The sequence below is a fragment of the Pleurodeles waltl genome, chromosome 5, assembly GCF_031143425.1.
Source record: "Pleurodeles waltl isolate 20211129_DDA chromosome 5, aPleWal1.hap1.20221129, whole genome shotgun sequence".
In the NCBI taxonomy this organism is placed as follows: Eukaryota; Metazoa; Chordata; class Amphibia; order Caudata; family Salamandridae; genus Pleurodeles; species Pleurodeles waltl.
In genome coordinates, this window is record NC_090444.1 from 920712635 (window position 1) to 920732675 (window position 20041).

The window sequence follows — 20041 nt, forward strand, 5'->3', positions numbered from 1 at the left end:
TGAACATCAGGTAGTGCCGATGGGTCTGCAGGATGGGTACAAGGAAGGAGGTGTACTGCAGGTATATGGCTACCATCCAGCCTCCAGGGCAGAGATGACCTAAGCCAGCAGAATTCTTCCTTCCAGTGGAATGCTTTTGAGAGGAGGCAGGTCTAAAATTGGGAAAGGCCTCCGTCTTTCTTGGACACCAGAAAGTAACCTGAATAGCAACCACTACCGACTTATGGTGCAGGCACCCTCTCAATAACCCCCTTGGCCAAAAAAGATTGCACTTCCTGCTGCAAGGCAGAGCGGTGGTCCTCCTTGAGTCATCTGTGATATGGTTGAAGGGGAAGCAGTGCTGAAAGGAAGGGTATAGCTCTTCTGAACAAATTGCAGGACCTACTTGTCTGATGTTATCATCTGCAAATTCTTTGGATCCCGCCTTCTACCAAATGGCTTTACTCCGTGAACGGCACGCTACAGGTGGGGCTGTGGGCGGCATGGGACTGAGGGGCCTGTTGACTTTGACCGTGGGGGAAGAGAGTACCATGGCTGTAATACTGCTGGGTCTATGCTGTGGTTGGATTGGCTGGTGGTATGGTGCACATCTGCCGAAGCCACAAAAGAAGCAGTAGGTCTGGTGCGGCTTAGGAAGTGGGCAGAGAGGCCTACCGAGCAAGCCATCACTCTGTTCTCTTTGAACTACTTGGGAGAAGTCTGCCATATCCTCAAACAGGTGAGTCCCATCAAATGGTATAGCCAAGAGGAACATTTTGACATCAGCTGAAAAAACAGTGAATAGCAGCCAAGCTTGGTAGCGAATGGCAGCACTGGTGCCAATGACCCACCCAATGTAACCAGTATCCAGTTCACAACGAATTGTAAACTTGGCCTCATCCCTCCGATTTTGGATGGCCTGGGCAAGGACAGGTCAGATATATTCTGGGACATCAGGGAGGACTTAAACCACAGTCTCAGTGAGCATGAGAGTAGCATCCTACGATGCAGGTGGTCTTCACCGATTTGAGAGCCAGGCTGGTGGAAGAAAAAATATGCTTCCCAAATGTCTCACTTGCTTAGATTCCCTATTAGCTGGGAGAAGTTGGGAAAGCGTTGGGGTTAGACTTGTTTGTAAATGCATGTACAACCAAACTTTTGGTGGAAGGGTTTTGAGACAGGAACGAGGGGTCACCTAGGAGAGTACAATGTTGTGTGCTATTTGTCTGTTGACTTGTGGTGGGGGCAGAGCAAGGCGTGGCCTGGGCACCCAACAAAGGCCAGATGTACGACCATTAGAGATTGCAACTTGCAATTTGCAAATGTTAGCGAGTCGCAATCTCCGATTCCCAAAAGGGTTGCTAGGGACCAGCCTCATTAATATTCATTTGCGACCTGTCTATGACTGCTTTTTAAATATAGCAGTTTTTTTTAAATGCAGCCCATTTTTCATACACGAAAATGGGATAGGTTTCAAAAAGGAAAATGAAACATTCCGTTTCATTTTTTAAGAGTAGGCAGTAGTCCGCGGGGCCACTGTCCGCCCTTAAGAAACATTTTGCATGCATTCACAAAGGGGAAGGGGTCCCTTAGGGACCTTTTCCCATTTGCAAAAAGGATTACTACCAAATTCAATTGGGTGGTAAACAGCAAACACCGGTCGCATAACAATTATACATACCACTGTGAGATTTTAGAAAGGGACGCCCTTGACACACCCCTTTCTAATACCGAATCACTACCCATTTTGTGATTCGGTAATAGATTACCAAATCGCAAAATAGGGCTTTGTACATCTAAAAATGCTTTTTTCTGGTCACAAATGAGCTGATTCTATGAATCGAGCTGTTTGCGAACAGAAAAATGCTTCGTACATATGACCCAAAGTATTGTTAGTGCCTCAATAAACGGCAGAAGGGGGATCAGAAGAAGTTGGCCACAGCAGGAGAACTGCTGTCAACACATTAGTTTTAACCTTCAAGGTAGTGAGCTGCTGGTCAAGGACTTCAGCCACCCTATGTTTCACCATGGCATAGGAGGTTGATTCCTCAGTGGCTTGGCCAGAGGATGAGAGGAGAGCAAATTCAGATTAAGTGTTGAACCCGCTGGCCTCCTGTAACTTGCTGTGCCAATTGTCCTTAGTATAGAGCTGAGCAAACTCATCACCAGTGTCATAATAGATATCTGAGTCTGTGCCAAAAACAGAGTGTACGGTGTGTGTTTTCATTTGTGGAGGCAGAAAATCAAGTGGGGAAAGCGGTGCCTCAACAGTGGATGGGCGCAGCCTTGTTCAAGGTCAGAAGGGCACCAACTCGGAGCTGATTGGAGAGTACAATACATATCTCCTCATCCAGCATTGATGGCTTTGGCACCAGCATCAAAGTGTGAGGACCGTGGCGTTGGAGACAGGACTGCAATCAGACTAACTGGTGAAAAGCGAGAACCCACTGGAAGTACCCCCAAAAAAAGGCTGCTCAGCTTCTGGAGGGTCCCAAGAGGCACCAGAGCAACAAAGATGTCACTCACTTCATTGAAAAGGGACATACAGTACAAGATTACCAATGGGATTATTTACCAAGGAACAATGGCAAGTCTTTAAATTACAAACAAATGTAAGGGGCTTAAATAATGACATTCCTTGGGGCCAAGTTACACCAGGAAGAGGAGGTGAACCTCTGTCTGCGCCCTCCTCTTTGTTGACATTCCACATAGTTCTTTGTATGGTCCATGTCAGTGGACTAACAATCTCTTTACCTTGGAATGTACATCAAATGCCTCTCTATCTCCTTTGCTGGTTCTATTTTTTCTGTTTAACATGCCCTGAACACTGTATCAGTGACCAATGATCCATCCACTATATCATCTTATGTGGATTCCTCCTAACCACGCCCCTAGCCACTAATTAAGATTTATACATGGTACAGTCTTAGGTTCCATATGCTCATATTTACCCCTGAATTATAGTGTGAATTGTCACTATTATGAGGGGTTTGAGTATCACTTTTGTGTTTGATATAGGATGTTCTCCTATTCATGATATCCCATCAACATTGCTTTTTCAAACATCGCGTGGGATCATGACTTTTGGGTACCCCCCCTTGCTTTGCCCCCTCCCCCTACTTCTTCCCTGTGTTTTTCAGATTCTTCGATATCTGTCATTGAAGTCCACTATAGACCGCCAGAATTGCAGCTTGGCAACTAATGAGCTACTTTATCTTGGGTGGAGTCCTAGAGGGAACACACCTCATGTTCTATCTGGGGTCGCCAAATTGGAATGTTGAGGGTCTAGTTTGTTCCGCTATGGACGGGCAGAATCATGGCCAGGCAACTAAGTAGCCACTTTATTTTGGGTGGGGTCCTTGAGGGAACACACCTCATGTTCCATCTTATGCCACCATATTGGAAGGTTGGCGGTCTAATTGTTATGCGTTTACTTGAGTACACATAATTGGCTCCAGGCAACTCATGTTCTTCCATTACAAATGAGCCATGTTCACCACGGTTGATAAGATTCGGACCCCAGTCAAGCGAATAACAGGTTGATTGGCAGGAGTGATGCTTTGGAGTAGTAAGCAACATTCTGGTTTTAGCAGCATAAGAGGCAAACACGCATTTGACATAGCGTTTTACAGAGCAATACACCATGACTTTTATGTTTATCTTTGCAGAGTGTGACTACAAGTGCACACTGTCCTGGAGGATCCACGATATATGATCCTATCTCTAATATGTAGGTGTCCTTGTGTGCTCAATGTTGTTTTTGTGTTGTGTGTTTCAGTGTGCAGGAATCACTTTGTGCTGTCACCCTTTTCAATATTGATCATAGTATCCACGTGTGACTTTCAAGTTTTGGATGTTATATTATTTTATAAGGCACAACATTTATGTGCAGTCATGCAAGATACTGCCATGCGATGGCAGGTTAACTCTCTGTTTATATTTTACAGGTAAAATACTGAAGCTCACCGATAAGGTTTAGTATGGTTAGGTTTTAACACATTAGGGCTGTGTATTTGGCAAGTTCCCCACATAAGGAGTGGCACCAGGGAGACACTTTTGGTCCTGATGAAAAGCCAAGGGGTAGGCTTGAAACATATAAACTACACTGTTGTGACTATGATGCACTTTGGCAAATCAGAGGGCCCATTTACAAGAGTTCAAGCAGAATGTATTGAGAAGCCAGTTTATAATGGCCTTAAATAAATTCTCATGATTGTTTGCTTGTTCTATTAATGGGTCAAGGCCTTTTCTATGCAGCGACGTGATAGAATAACAGAAGTGCTAATGGACAGAGACACGATAATAGCCTACATACCCTCAGCAACACTTGTATCGATAACTGAGGACCTTGTATTAGAGCACTGCAAAGGTCAGGCTAATTTGGTGAAATCTGGCTCTCATCAGGTGAACATGGCATCAGCACTGTCAAATGAAAGTAAGTGCCATTGCTTAAGTCAGGAGAGTGGACCTGGTGAAAAACCTTGTCTGCAAGAGATGCCTTGAAAAGCATTGGAAGGGTCCACACCAAGTTATACTTGTGGCTAACACTGTTGTGAAGTGTGCCAGAGTTCACAGGGGATCACGCAAGGAGAGTGAAGACGGTGTAAGAAGAGAGTTGCAAAGTTATAAGCCACAGCAAGAAAAAATATTCTCTGATCTGAGTAATGAAAAGCTCCAGTTGAAAGTCCACGTTTTGAGAACCCCAGAGGACAAAAAGGCTCACAATGATTGATGCTAATCAAAGCTCAGGTGTGTCAATGAATGAAGCAGATTTAGCAGAAGTCCCAATAGTCACAAGTGAAGATGCATATGCTGTAACACCCAATGCTGTAAAAAGAACTAGCAAGAGAAAATACTGAGAGAATAAAGGATTAGAATCGATCAAGGAAGAAACAGAGGTAGTTGAAATTGACTCAGAACATAGCAAGAGTGATTTGCATGTTGCTAAAAGATCAGTAAGATAGAGCATTCTATTAGAAATTACGTTCTACCTGAATTATGTATTTCCATCTGTGTCTGAAAAAGAAGAGCAGATAGAGAGATCTGCAGTCCAATAAACGGTTGCAAATTCATATAGGAAAAAGAGCCACCCTTAACATTTGTGAATCCTGAAAATAGTGAAATTAGTTTTGAACTTAAAAAAGAATCCAGATGAATAAATAAGGTTTTGAGATTATGAACTGGAAACAAAGTTTGAATCTGAAGTTGGATTTTGATTTATGATTATTGTTTTTGAAAAAAAGAAGAAATGAGAAAAGATGGTTTATCACTGTTTTGGAAAAAAAGTTTGAAGAGTTTTCCTGAAGACAGTATTTGGAGTTCTAAATTATTTTAAGCTCAACAAATGGGGCATATAGCGGATGCTCCAATGCCCTATGAGATGTTTGAATGGGGATATTTCTAGAGTGAAACAAAGCAGTCAGCTTTAGCAAAAGTGTGTCAAGAGGAATGTGTTACTTTATATACTGTTATAGAAGCAGGGTTCATGGCATGTTATAAATTAATTGTGAATAAATAAAAATAGATGGTTGAGGGTGTGGATTTTTTCAGAAGAAAAGAATAACACATTACTGGCGCACTAGATATAAATATGTGATTGTAGGTGAAAAGTTTAGAAACGTTTAGAGAATATACTGATGTATCATTGTTATCAATTATTGACCAGTATGTAACATTTATTGGTTATTTTGTCTTGGAGGAAAATGGAAACTTATCTTCTAGGAAATAATTATCTCCTTACATAAGCAGCAAAAATGTGTAATAACAGGCTAGGTGGTAAAATAGTTTCAGCTCAGTACCATATCAATGAAGTAGAGCTCACAAACGTTAGCTCGTGCAGAGTTAGCTCATGCTGCAGAACTGGACAACTGTCAGGCGCTTCCACATCCTTCTAACCTGAACACACTGTGGCTGAACAGGTAGTTATTGCTGAACAACACAAGGCTCTTTGTTGCTGCTTGATGACCCAATTAATTCTTGCACTGGGCATCACTTTGCTTAATTTTAGGCACTATATTCACTAAGTTACAGCACCAGGACAAATTGTGCCAAATGTATGTAGATGATATTGAGAACGCTTCTTGTATACTTATCTTTCTCTGTTCTTTTTCTACAGAACGCCAGTGGACCCTGAGGACGGTTGGGCCATCCTCATTCCTAACAGGCTGAACTCTGTGAGAATGGTATTTCATTGTTAATTGTGATTGTTTCTTTGATGAATGCCCTAGATCCCCTTTGGGGTCCATGAGTGGCAGAAACATGTTAACCACGCAAAAGGGTATATTTGTTAAAAATCCCTCAGTCCTCTATTATTTTTAACCTTACCCCAGGCGGCATCCAAATAAACTTAGGAGCATATTTATAATGCCCTAGCGCCACCTTGCGACACATTAATATCATTATTTTTTACCTTAATGTGGCCCGAGGCCGAAATCCGCACGTCGTATTTACAGAGTCGCACAATGCATGCATTACGTCACTCTGTAACCCTTTGCACTACATTATGCTTGCGCCAGGCATAATGTATGCAAAGGGGGTGTTCCCCCATTGGGGGGGGTGACAAAATGGCGCTAGGAAATCTATGAGATGTCCTTGCGCCATTTTTTATGGAACTTTTAACACCTGCTCAGAGCAGGCGTTAAAAGGGGGCTTCAATTCTTTAAAATGGGCCCCTATGTACTCTGCAGGAATAGCACCAACAGTTTGGCTCTACTCCTGCAGAGTACATAAATAGCGGCAAAAATAATGACGCTATCATCTCCTACCCTGCGCCATTTTGCGCCGTATTTTAAATATGGTGCACACATGGTGGCAGTAGGGGGGCTCTAAGGGGCCTAGAGAAAGTGGTGCTGCACTCCATAAATCTGCCCCTTAGTCTAGAAGTCCTGGAGGTAGTTTTATCCTTCATTCTGATTTCTTTTTGCACTCTACCTGTCACTCCCTGTTAACAGTTGCTCATCATTCTAAAACATCTTAGCTCCTTCAACTGGGGAGTTGGAGCCCACACCAGGTACCTTGAGGTCCTGGTTTGAGGAGGAAACCCAATGATGAATCATTTACCATTTTAGTAGTCTCTTTCCCCCTTTTTCTTTTAGACGCCAGGCATACTTTTTTTTTTTTAAGTTAACCCTCTTGCCAGATCCAAACCTTCCTTTCTTCTTTTTTCCTTTGGTAGGCCCGGGACAGCCCCAAGGGCAGTGTGTAGTGTATTTAAAAAGTTGTGCATGTACATTTACGTTTTACATATCCAGGTAGTGAAAAACACTTACATTTGTTTTTCAGTATTGCAAGGCCTATCTTCCCCATAGGTTAACATTAGGATTGCCCTGTTACATTTTATAAGCGTAATTTCAAATTGGGAAGAGATGGGAACCCTCCCCTCTGTTTGATGTCTCTGGAAACACAATTTACAATCACAACTTATGGGGAAGTCAGATTTTAAACTGCAATTCTGAAAATGCCACTTTTAGAAAACTGACATTTTCTTACTTTAAATCATCTAGTACCTCTGCCCATCTATGAATACACATCTGAGTGGCTGACAGCTGGGCTCTTGCGCATTCCCTCCGGACAGTCACACACAAATGGAGCTTAGGTGTGACTGAGAGGCCAGTTGCATTTTGATGGGCCATCCTGGGCAGGATGGGAGGGAGTAGCTGACACATCTGAATAAGCTGTGTACTGAGCACACACGAGGGTCTCTAGTGCATCTGGAGCCAGGGCAGGACGAGCAGGGACTCTGTTCACATCAAAGGCCTCTCTTTGAAGTCTACCCCACTTCAAAGACCTCAGTGGGTATAAGAACTTGACTTCTGATCCCACCAAATCTGTACACTTCTGGACCTGAAGACATTCTTCCAGGAAGTAATGTGCTGCTGAAAGGACTGCCACTGTGCTGGACTCCTGCTTTGTTGTGCCTGCCTTCCTGCTCTCCTTGACTAGGAGTAAGAAGAATTGGATCTGCATCTCTACAGCCCCAGAACCAAAGTGTCTTCAAGGACTTGCTGGCTTGCCTCGTGTTCTGAAATCTCAGGAATATCAAAGATCCCACCCAACCCTGCTGCAGCTTCTGGACTCTGCCATCTGTAAGTCTTGTCCAGCCAAGTAGTGCCAAATCAGTCCTGGGTCCTTGGAAGTGGGTTTGCAAGCTGTTTTCTACCAGATTCCACACATCACTGTCATTGCAGTGGTCGGAACAGACACATCCTCTTCAAAGCTGTGGCATCGCCACCGCAGGAGACAAATACAGCAAATGAACTGTGAAACAAAAAATTAAACTAATCCAAAGCCTTGATCTTTGTCAAGCGAGGTAACTCAAAAACCTTCAAGGACATTCATTGGCTTTCTTATCACGTGGAATGCCAACAGCATCAGGCCTACCCATGCAAGTGAGGTACCATTTTTTATCGGGAGACTTGGGGAAACACAGAATAACATAACAAGTGTTATTGCCCCTTGTCGTTCTCTTCATTTTTTCCTCCCAAATGTAAGAGAGTGTGTAAAAAAAGACGTGTCATTGAGAAATGCCCTGTAATTCACATGCTAGTATGGGCACCCTGGAATTCAGAGATGTGCAAATAACCACTGCTTCTCAACACCTTATCCTGTGCCCATTTTGGAAATGCAAAGGTTTTCTTGATACCTATTTTTCACTCTTTATATTTCAGCATATGAATTGCTGTATACCCGGTATAGAATGAAAACCCATTGCAAGGTGCAGCTCATTTATTGGCTCTGGGTACCTAGGGTTCTTGATGAACCTACAAGCCCTATATATCCCCGCAACCAGAAGAGTCCAGCAGAGGTAACGGTATATTGCTTTCAAAACTCTGGCATCGCAGAAAAAAGTTACAGAGTAAAACATTGAGAATTTGTTTTTTTTTCACCTCAATTTCAATATTTTTTTATTTCCGCTGTTATTTTCTGTAGGAAACCCTTGTAGGATCTACAAAAATGACCCCTTGCTGAATTCAGAATTTTGTCTACTTTTCAGAAATGTTTAGCTTTCTGGGGTCCAGCATTTGTTTCACACTCATTTCTGTCACTAAGTGGAAGGAGGCTGAAAGCACAAAAAATAGTAAAAATGGGGTATGTCCCAGTAAAATACCAAAATTGTGTTGAAAAATTGAGTTTTCTGATTCAAGTCTGCCTGTTCCTGAAAGCTAGGAAGATGGTGATTTTAGCACCGAAAAAGCCTTTGTTGATGCCATTTTCAGGGAAAAAAGCGAGCCTTCTTCTACAGCCCTTTTTCCCCATTTTTTAAAAACAATAACGAAATTTTTGCTGTATTTTGGCTAATTTCTTGGTCTCCTTCAGGGGAACCCACAAAGTCTGGGTACCTCTAGAATCTCTAGGATGTTGGAAAAAAAGAATGCAAATTTGGTGTGGGTAGCTTATGTGGACAAAAAGTTATGAGGGCCTAAGCGGGAACTGTCCCAGATAGCCAAAAAAAGGCTTGGCACCTGAGGGGGAAAAGGCCTGACAGCAAATGGGTTAAATATGTCCCATAGTTCTGTTTTTTGCAGCAGGTAAATTAACCCTCTTTGCTACTTTATGTTGAGTCAAAGCTGCTACTAGGCAAAACTCCATCTCTCTCTTTAGCAGGAACATTAATCACAAGAGATATCTTGGCATTTTAATTGTTTCTTGAAAGCTAAACACACAAGGAACTTTTCAGCAGGTGCTTTTAAATCACAAGTTTCGTAAGTAATTGCTAAAGACAGCGCCCCCCTGAGTTCAGCGCCGGGTGCAGTCACACTGCTCAAAAGCCGGCCCTGCTCACACTAATTTGGTGAGCATGACAACCATGCAAAGTCCTTGTGACATCATGAAGGAAGAAGAAAAGAGGAAGGAGAGGAAAGGAAATGTTGGTAAAATGGGTCAGGGTGAAAAAGGGATAGAAAGGAAAGATGTGAAAGAATGTTAAGAGGCAGCAGTTGCCGAAAAAGTGAAATAGGCAGAAATCATTTAAAATCAAAGGCAGGAAATTTACTCAGGTAGGGGGGACAGAAAAGGAGGGAAGGTTAAGCCATGAAGAGAAAGAAAACTCAGAAAATACACCAAGGTTGAGATATGAAAGGTGTCTCACAAAACAGAACACAAAGCCAAATCTAAAAAAGAAAGTAAGAACATTTGCAAAGCGCAAAAAGGGAAAAATAGAAGAAATGTAATATTAATGAAAAACAGGAGAAGAATTAATAAGCTCTGTAATTATACCAACTGCTGGTCAATGCATGATCCAGTCCTTGTGAGATAGTTCATTTGAGTACTACCCACTGCAGGGAGCAATCTATAATAACTTTCTAGTCACAGATAGTAAACACAGTTTTTATATCAATCTTTATTCGGTTATAAAAATGACCATAAAAGAGGGGGGAAAAACACAGTACAAACACATTATAAAACTGTAACAGCAGATAGCACATATTTAAAATCATGCAAAATATTAAAAGAAGATCCAAGTAAACAACAAAGTTAGGTCTAGATCGCCTTAATCGCAAAACCACACAGACAGCAAATAAAAGATATTCATTTGAGAGAAGCTGCAAATACATAAGGGCGGGTCGAACTTGTATAAAATTCAGTGCTTTAAATAACAGGAGGATAAACTGTTTCCTGGGCATACTGAAATATTTACAAAATAAAAATGTAGAGTGTCCTGTGGAGACACATTGTCGCAGCCACAGGGCCCCATGGTTCCAGGCCAGCTCCAACTGTTCGACGAAGCCAGAAGATTGTTCAGCTGATGAAACCTAACTCTAACCACAACAAATCTATCCCTCGGATTTAATAGAAGACATAAATAAGGCTCCATGCACTGAACAGTTTTTAACAGCATATCCCCCAAACCATGAGTTTCAACAACTCTGTATGTTCACGTTGCGATGCTGCGCGATCAAAAAACAACACCCTCAGATTCTGCAGCTCCTGAGGGTTTAGGGAATGGCAATTATAAAAAAGGTCTGCCCTGCCCTGTTTCAAGCTGCCCTTACATAAGCAATCCATGGGATTTCAAGCACATGGTCAAGGGACAAACAGTCGGCCAAAATCTGTCTGTTCAGCTGGATACCCTCCCCAGACCAGATCTTAATCCAGCAGAGCAGTGGTCTGAGGGTGACAATGTCTTCAATGTATTTTACCCCAAGCTCCTCATGAACAGAAAATGCAGTAAATCCAGTCAAAAAGAACACGGGGAAATGCATCAACTGCAGAGATTTGTATGTAACCACAAGGTCATAGATTTGCTCTATGTGAGAATGCTCAGCAGGCTAATGCACCTAAGGCAGATATCTTTATGCAACCTCTACATCACAGACATCAGACACCGCAAGATATCGTTCTTAAAGCAATACAATAATGTTACAAATTATTTCCTGACCAGCGCTTAAATCTGTAGGGTCCCCATAATTTGCTGCTTTTAAATATTAACAATTAGAAATAAATGCTTAGCTACACATTAGGAGTATGGGTGGAAGAAATACTCTATGTGTAAAAATCAGCTGGGCAAAGGCAAAAAAAATAAAGTTAATTGGTTTTTAAACATACTTCTGTCCCCACCCCATACCCATTGATCACGCCCCAGTCTCTTCCTCACCCTACTGAATCCAAGATGACAGTTTGTGTATTTTTTGTTTTATACTTCAACCTCTGAGGAAAAGTGAGAGACATAAAGGGAGAGAGAGACAGAGGACGGGATGAGGGAGAAAGAAGTTGAAAGGTGGACCAAGATGAAAAAACGATAAGTAAGGAAAAGAGGCTGAATGAGGAATGAGAACCTGTAACTATCATATGTGCAGCAGGTTTAGTGACACCTACATTCAGGGGTATAAGGAGCCAAATGCAATTTTAGCTATCTTTTATTACCAATCCAGGGTGCAGGGATGCATTTTCCTTTCTTCCCTTAGCACTCTTGTCATAACACTGAACCCTCACAACAGATGTAAATTAAATATCTAGGTCTGGCTTCTCCATTGAGCAGCTCCCCAGCTACATGTAAGTAGCTCCCCTGTGTGCAGCTCAGACTCCTGATGTAGACATTTTACTTCGCTGAAATAATATATATATAATAAAAGTGAAAAGTGTGCACAAAAGACAAAAATGTGTGTAGTTTCAGAACTCATGAGCTGATGTTTGAAGAAACATGGCTGAATTTGCAAAATATATTTAAAGCTGATATTTGATGGATAAATCATGTGTGGTTGGGGGGCTTATTACTGAGAGAACTTCTTTAGTTTCAGGGGAATTTCAGCTATGGCTGTAACATATTTTCAATGTAAAGGCATACCAAATTGACAAAACAATTTACACTACTTCTGGCACCCCTGACTGGTGCACTGATGTGATCAGTGCCTGTAATCTTACATAAGGTGGCCACAAAGGTAATCTTGTCTGGTGTAGTCTCTATTACAGCAATAATCCTATTAATAGCTCAGGATGATTTTCATTGGAACATAACCATTACTACAGAAAAGGTGGGAGACCCCTGACCTAGGTAATTATGAAGAGGGAGCATTGCTAAGAAGGGCTGACCTACGGTTCGCACGAATATTACATACTTTTGATATTTCATATATAACATTTCTGACCTATACTAATGCCATTACACTCAGTGGTCAGGAGCCAGCTGTAACTCACACCCCTTACATTCACAGGAGATATCTCCTAAGAGGTTGTTCATCACCAGTATTGCACAGCGAATAAACCAGCCATCATCAAGCAAACAGGCATGGAATACCTACAGATCTATCACACTTGCTGCTCAATTAGAGGACTTTAGTTCACCACTGTAAATCCCAAATATCTATGCTGTATGACCGCTTCTTCATACCTGGCAATGACACTCAGATATGGGAAGATAGCAACAATGCTCATTTCAGCAGATTACTCCACTTCTCTCTCCCTCCAATAATGCCAGCTAAGGACTGATAGAGCGGAACGTGGTAACAATTTACCTGCGTTCGGATGCTCTTTAGGTCGATGAATCTTTTGGCTAAGTGGGAACTCTCTGTACTCTTAATTGATCAATCACCTCTTATCGATAATCAATAACGAACGTAAGCAACACCTTGAACAACATAACACTTAACAATTAATCCAGAATACATTTCGGCGAACCCTGACCTTTCAGCCAGGAATAACCACACCAGTTTATTGCAAAGTTAGTGAATTTATTTCCCTATATTAACAAAGCTAGCACAATATAAATGTGTCTCAACACCAAATGATAAACATAAATGAACATTAATAGCTGTCCATAACGTCGAAACAAGTGTAATCTATGTAGCATTTGAATCACAAGGCATTCGATAGTGGCAATGCAAAGCACTAATACGATAATCTGTAATGGGCTAATTGCGTACATTTAGTCAGCATAACAAGATCTCCAATTGCATCGTGTGACATATGGAATCCTCGTCTAACCTCAAATTAGCATCAGCATGTGGGACTTCATGCAAAAACAATTTGGCAACATCAATTTAGAAAACTCCTAGCTAGGGCCCTTATCAAAAATCAGCAGTTGGTTACCTAAAAGAAACACAATGCAATTTTACAATTTCCTTTCATATTTACCAATTCCAATCAGCAATCAATGAAGTCTTCGTCTCACAGGTACCGTTTCTCGATCAGCATGGGACAGGACAAAGGGGTGGGGGTGAACGGGGCAATTGCCTCACGGCGGCAGGTTAAGGCTACTACTTTATGCAAAGGGACAAGTCAAAGTTAAAGTCTCTAGGGCAAAAATCATTAAAGTCTCTTTCTCTCGACTAGAGAAAGCATCAAAGTCTCTCAAAATGGCGTCGCAGCAAATTGGGTCATAGTAGCTACGAAGTCAAAATGGCAGGGTGTCCGAAGATAGAGAGAGCTTCCCTCTCGTGCACCTGGGTTTTATAGACAACAGTTCAAGTCCTGTAGGGTCTCCAGTGGTGGGTTCATAGGTTAGCTTCAAATTGACCAATCAAAAACGATAGTTCTCAAGCTTTTACTTAAGCATACATTATCCTTGGAGATGGGTACGCAATTTGCAACATTGTTTCTCGATTAGCTTACTCTCAGAGGCTCCATTGTCCGCACCTGCAAGCCGACCTTGAATTTAAGAGAAAATATGCCATGCTGGCACCAACTTTAAGATAAGCATGCGAGCAGTCTCTGTGGAAAAGTACAGCTTCAAGCAGAAATACACGTTTAATAGCACAGTGGAAAAATACGAACGTTTAAACCGTGAGACCAGGCAACTAGGCCAAAGCCTCCGCTAAAGTAATGCTAAGCTAAGGCATTTCAAATGAGCAAATCGTAGCACACGTTTATGATTATGTCGAATTAGTGCATTCCTAATACACCACGTTATATAAAGCACGCGTACAAATGATGGCAAACTACTCTGAGGGCACATTTTGTCCCCGTACAATCTTTATTAATTCGGTTAATGTCACACATGATTATTTCAGCACTACGTTTATGCGTTAATAAATCAAAACCTTCATTTTCTGCTTCATCAATCCCTCCTCTGATGACTACTTGTCATCACATAAATTTAGCCCACAAATTTTATCTCATTAAAATTCTGTCAGCTCCCTTTTCCTTTTAGTTCCCCTAGTTTGCTCTTTGTATTCTTCTGCCATTCTTTTCATTATTTTCTCCTCCTTTCTTCTTTTAATTCTCTCCATAATCATTATTATTCCCCTTTTTATTCCCCAAATTCCAAATACACAAATTATCACTATTAATATTCCTTCTATTATTTTCAATAATATTCCATTCCAAATTCCCCCAATCCAATGTCCCACTGAAGCAAGTCCCTTTCCAACCTTCTCCCACACTCCTGGTTCTTTCAGTTCCTTCAAATCTGCACTTTCTTTTGTTAGATTAGCAAGCATAGTTTTAATTTTCACACTATTATCCGGTATGTAGGTACAGCAGTGACGTGCACCAATCATTTTGCAAACGCCTCCATCCTTTGCTAAAAGAATGTTTAAAGCAAGCCTATTTTGAAGAGTCATAGCTCTTTCCGCTGCAAGTTCAGCATCCATCAGGATTATAGCACCTGAAAACTTTGTCAGCATGTTATCCACTATAGTAGACAACTTCCTTATTTTGATGGAATTCAGCACAACTCCCAATGAAGGAATCATGGCTCCAAATATATCACCTACCACAGCAGCTGCGGTCTCTCTTTTCTGGATACGGTGGGATCCAGGCGTCTTTTTAATCATCGATATGTCATCCAGTTGATAAACCTTCGGAAACACTATACCCAAATAACATCTTCCCCACCATCCCTTTGGAAGACGATAATAGGCATTATGCCCACAAATGTAATACACCCCTGGAATGACAGGGTCAAGTCCGTCCATCATGAATGTCCATTTGGCCTTAAAAATAAACGTATGTTTGCATTCACTCGCTCCTACAAAAATATTGTCATAGTAAGATTCACCTCGATATATACAAAACTTCCCTACATGCCAAGCATCTAAAGCTATTTTCCCTTGTGTCTTTATAGCAGCAAAATCATAATTATCTACTGAAGTCCTCTTATGCAGTTCTTTTTCTAATTTCGCCTTCATTTGAGCCCTTCTATCATCTGTGCGATCTAAAAAACTTATTTCTACAGCAGAGACGGAGCAAGTAAGATTCTCCCTATGAGCATGAGCCGTTTCAAAAGGTTGCATTGGCTCGAAAAAATCCCTCATAATTTTGTAATCCCAATATTTTGCAGTCTCGCTTAGCTGAGCTATTATAGGAACATAAGCAAAGGTAACATCATAATTTGAGAAAAAATACTGTATGTTAGATTGACCATAAAACCTAGACATTACTAAACTACATGTAATCCCATATGTAAGAGGCATGTGGTGATAAGTCACCCCTTCCTTTACTGATGTCGGTATCTGGGTACACACATAACAATCTTTCGCATCCATAGTCTCAACATACTCTGTTAGTAAGCGATAGAAAACGTTATACGAAAGCTCTTTCTTATCATGCAAGAGCCTCTCATCCATTGCTAGTTTTTTCAATGGTGTTAGTTCAGTGACAGTAACAGGAACAATAGTAGAAGCAGTAATAATCTCATCCTCACCCTTTCCATGCATTCCAAACACAATTGCCATTATTATTATTACACATGTTAGTACTAAGCCTATACACACGTATTTACAATACTTCTTTCTATTGTTTTGCATAGCGTACCCAGGCATGATCTGTATAGAATCAGAGAGCTAGAAGCACCTATAAATGAAACTACTTAGCAATTCAGTTACAAAGCTGAACGAGCACAATGTTCACACCGTCTTCTTCAAAAGGCCAGTCACTTTTCGGTTAGCAGCATCTGTCTCAATTCGGTTTTAGCAATGTCTCAGCTGGTTGTTTATCTCACGTTAGATTGCAGCAAGGAATGCCATTTACTTCCGTTTCAATCAACAGAGTCTATGAAACTTTTCTTTTCTATTTGTATCTCTTCTTCTTCTTCGTTCTCGATGCTTAGAGATACAAACTCATCAGTCCAATCATCATTGACTGCATATGCCCATTCAGGACCGGAATACCTCTTGTTTGGTATCCTTTTCCTTTTCAATTTTGCTTCTCTCTTTGATTCTACTTCGCTGGCACTCTCCTCCTTCGCCAAGTCCTTTTCTTCACTTGACGATTGTTCCACAACAGTCACTTCCTTTCTTTTCTCTTTCACTTTCGGCCTTCCTCCTTCGTTCAAACCTTCTTTACCCTTTTCTTTTATCGGTGAGATACTTAGTCTTCTTTTTGCACCGTGTCCGTTTGATGGACCTGCGACCTTTTCTGTAGAGGTTTGAACTCTTTCGTCCTGCTCTTCTTTGTCCCCACCTTCAGGGGAATCAGTCACGTTTTCCTTTTCTTTTTCTGTATCGTCTGTTTCTGGGAAAGCCCCCTTCTGCTCAGGCTCTCCTGCCTTCTCACTCTCTTCGAGCCCTTCGTCACCGTTACCTTCTTCAGGCTCTGTATCACTTTCAGCTGCTTCAGGTTCCTTGTCACCTTCAGCTGCTTCAGGCTTTTTGCTACCCTCAGCTGCTTCAGGCTCTTTGTCACCTGCAGCTTCGTCGTCGCTGTCCGAACTTTCTCCTTGGTCTTCCCCAAGTGAGTCGGACTCTTCGTTGTCCAATAATATCTCTTTTTCTCCTGCTGTTGCTTGTTCGCTTTCAGTTCGCTTTTGTTCTGTCTCAGCACTCGGCACCGTTTTATCAGGCACTGGTAGTTTCAGCGCTTCAACTTCCTCATCTGTGGGACACAACACCTTCTTTGTATGACTGGCGTGAATCCAGTTGGGAACCCCCGCGCACTTCACAGCGGTTGTTGTCGTCAGGATCACTTGGAAAGGGCCTTTCCAACGGGGTTCCAGGCACGACTTCCTCACGTGCTTCTTTATCACGACCCAGTCACCTGCTTTCAGTGCGTGTCCTGGACCTTGGATCGGTGGCAAGGTGGTCGCCTCCACCTGGTGAGAGAAAGAGCGAACCACGTCAGCCAGACCTTTGCAGTAGTCTAACACCATATCATCTGTAATATTCAAAAGCATGTTTGCGGGAACTGCAGGAAGTCTCATAGCCCTGCCCATGAGAATTTCGTGCGGAGACAATCCAGTTTTTCTATCCGGAGTGTTTCTCATTGACATCAGCACTAAGGGCAATGCGTCAGGCCATTTCAAATTTGTTGATGCACATATTTTTGCCATTCTCGATTTCAGCGTACCATTCATCTGCTCCACCAGTCCTGATGCCTCAGGACGATAGCTACAGTGCAGCTTTTGCTCAATGTTCAGTGCTTCGCAAAGTAACTTCATCACCTCGTTATTGAAGTGACTTCCCCTATCTGATTCTAAAGAGATCGGGAATCCGAAACGTGGTATTAACTCCCTCAATAATAGCTTGGCAACTGTAAGACTGTCATTTCTACGTGTGGGGTATGCCTCAATCCAATGACTAAAAATGCACACAATCACCAACACATATCTTAAACCTCCATGCACAGGCATCTCAATGAAGTCCATCTGCATTCGGCTAAAAGGACCGCTTGCCCTACCAATGTGGCTCGCGTTCACAACTGTTCCCTTTCCTGGGTTCATCTGTTGGCAAGTGACACATCGATGGCAAACTGCTTCCGCAGCTTGGCGAAATCTGGGGTTAAACCAATCAGTTTTGAACAATCTTATCATGGCATCTCTCCCTAGGTGAGCTTGCCCATGATAGAACCGCGCAAGCTGTGATAAGAGACTATTTGGCAAAACAAATTTTCCCTCATGTGAAACCCATAGCTCGTCTTGTCTTTTTATGCATTGTGATTTAATCCAGGAATCTCTTTCATCCTCCCTGACATTACTTTGTAGTGCTTTTAGTTCTTCTAATGTATCTACAACCTTCAAGGCAAATGCTTCAGCTGGTTCGAGTTCTGGTTCACTTATTGTATTCCAATCATCCCTTAACAATATACAGTTCAAGGCACAAAATCTTGCGACTTGATCTGCATAGGCGTTTCCCAGAGACACATAGTCCTGTCCTTTCGTGTGAGCACTGCACTTTACCACTGCAACTTCAGCTGGTACTTGAATGGCATGTAACAATTCCCTTATTCTCTCCCCATTTTTCACTGGGGATCCTGAAGAAGTCAGGAAACCTCTCTGTGACCACAGTTGTCCAAAGTCATGCACAATCCCAAACCCGTATTGGCTATCAGTGTAAATGGTGACTTTCATCAATGCAGACAATTGACATGCTCTAGTAAGGGCTACAAGTTCTGCTACTTGTGCAGAATAGACTCCTTGGAGCCATCCCGCTTCCAAGACCCCTGTTACAGTACATACAGCATATCCTGCTTTCAAAATTCCCACCCCATCTCTTAGACATGAACCATCAACAAAAATAATTTGGTCATTTTCATCAAGTTTTGTATCCTTGATGTCCGGTCGGGGTTTTGTGCAAAATTCAGTCACCTGAAGGCAGTCATGCTCGACGTCTTCAGCGTTCTCAATTTCAGCATTTTCTCCAGGAAGCAAGGTAGCTGGGTTCAACGCAGTGCACCTTTTCAGCTGCACATTCGGTGAGCCCAGAATAGTCGTTTCATACCTTGTGAGTCTTGCTCCAGTCATGTGTTGCGTTCGGGAGCGGGTCAAAAGTATCTCAACTGAGTGAGGGACCATGACTGTTACTGGGTGTCCCATCACTATTCCTTCACTCTGAGTGAGGCTGATACCAACTGCTGCTACGGCGCGCAAACACCCTGGGAGTGCTGCTGCAACCGGATCCAGAGTAGCTGAAAAATACGCTACTGGTCTGTTTACGCCACCATGGGCTTGAGTCAAGACAGACAAAGAACATGCATCACGTTCATGACAAAACAATGTGAAAGGCTTCGTGTAATCAGGCATACCTAAAGCTGGAGCCCTACACATGCACTCCTTTAATTCAACAAAAGCATCCATCTCATCCCCTTTCAGTTCGATCTGATCCAAGGCATCCTTCTGGGTCAATTTCAGTAAAGGCTTTGCTAGAGACGAGAAGTTGGGAATCCACTGGCGACAGTATCCCACCATTCCCAAAAACTTCCTCACCTCCTTCCTTGTCTTTGGTGGACTCATTTGAAGTACACTGGTAATTCTTTCCTTCATTATTTTCCGTGACCCTTTCTTTATCTGGTGACCCAAGTATTTCACTTTCTTCTGACAGAACTGCAGTTTGGAAGGAGACACTTTATGTCCATTCTCTCCCAAATGGTTCAACAAAGCAATGGTATCGGCTGTGCAGCCACTTTCTGTCTTTGATGCAACCAGTAAGTCGTCAATGTACTGTACTAAGGTTGACTCGAATGGCAACTCTAACTCTTCCAAGTCTTTCTTTAGAACCTGATTGAATATCGACGTTGACTCAGAGAACCCTTGAGGAATTCGACACCAACTGTATACTCTGTCTAGGAATTTGAAACAAAAGAGGAATTGGCTGTCCTCATGAAGAGGCACAGAAAAGAATGCTTGTGACAAATCGATGACTGAGAACCACTCAGCCTCGCAAGGGATCTGAAACATTATCACAGCTGGATTCGG